Source organism: Rosa rugosa, chromosome 1, assembly GCF_958449725.1.
Source record: "Rosa rugosa chromosome 1, drRosRugo1.1, whole genome shotgun sequence".
Taxonomy (NCBI): domain Eukaryota; kingdom Viridiplantae; phylum Streptophyta; class Magnoliopsida; order Rosales; family Rosaceae; genus Rosa; species Rosa rugosa.
In genome coordinates, this window is record NC_084820.1 from 32880320 (window position 1) to 32881576 (window position 1257).

The 1257-nt window shown below is 39.9% G+C and overlaps 1 non-coding gene across 1 annotated transcript; it reads left to right on the plus strand.

The window, feature by feature from the left end:
* Positions 1-916: 916 nt before the first annotated feature.
* LOC133727620 (U6 spliceosomal RNA) lies at positions 917-1019 on the plus strand. The gene has a single exon (XR_009855299.1). It is a non-coding gene; the product is annotated as a U6 spliceosomal RNA (small nuclear RNA).
* The last annotated feature ends 238 nt before the right edge of the window (positions 1020-1257 follow it).

The following is a 1257-nucleotide window of genomic DNA, read 5'->3' on the forward strand; positions in this document are numbered from 1 at the left end:
TTGCACCAAATCTTTGGTAGCCAGGTTAGTTTAGTAAGATTTTGTTTTGCAGTATAATCTATCTGTACATTTGGGTACACTTTGACCTTGGTTTACACAATTACACTCAACTTATGTCGTCTGTTCCTTCTGCAAATTGGTTTCAATCCACTACTTTTCTTTATACGTACTGCTGAACAAGGTCATTGCTTTTCATGTCTTGGTCTATATGTCTTCCATTATGCCCAAAGATCGATCTTCAGTTTCATCACTCTGGGAAGTCCAGATCGAAACAACAAAATCAAGGCTTACGATTGAAAGCTCCCACCAGTGGGATGGTTAAGACTTAAGAGTGAATGTTGATGGAGAGCTTTTGGTAACACCTACAAGGGTGGTGTTAGATTTACAGTGAGAGATTCTGAAGGTATAATTTGTATGGGGTGGGGCAAATGTACTAAAAACAGAGAACACACCGAAGCATTGGCTGGTAGGGAGTCAGTGGAGTTAGTTCTTGCTTAACCCTCAGTCCAGTAATTAAGTTTCAAGAAGGATTCCTTGCTCCCAGAAAACACAGTGCACCACACCGACTGGGAATGCTTCGTAAGGTATTTTGGAGATTGCAAGAGGTGAAATGCTTGTGCTTAGAACTGAATAGCAAGTTACGAATGTAGGATCTACATCACCAACTTGATTTGGATTCTATTAATTCAAAACAAATACAATAGTAGTGTCACATGTATAATCAATTCTACTTTCACGGATAAGCAGCCAAAGTTTATTAGTTTTTGACTTTTTTCACCTTTACTCGCATAGAGTCGCACTTGAGACGGGACACGTGAGGCACGTGCGCTTTTAAAACATTTGTGATAGGAATCCCACATCGAGAAACAGTGGCAACCTAATGCTCTTCATATACGAATGCTTCGCAATAGAGCTCGTCCCTTCGGGGACATCCGATAAAATTGGAACGATACAGAGAAGATTAGCATGGCCCCTGCGCAAGGATGACACGCATAAATCGAGAAATGGTCCAAATATTTTTTGGGAATTTTTTGCATGTTTTTGATTCCAGGTAGTCGTCTGGGTCTTTGTTTTTCTTCGTTTCTGTTTGCTGTTTATGACTTTGAACTATCAGTGACTCGGTCCTTGGCTATATATGAATGCACATGAAAAATTGAGATGTTGCCCACCACCTGTTTGATGAAATGCGTCTCAAAACCTCTTCTCTTTCTGATGCTTACTTGAACTCAATATTCCTTATTCTTGGGTTTGAAGAAT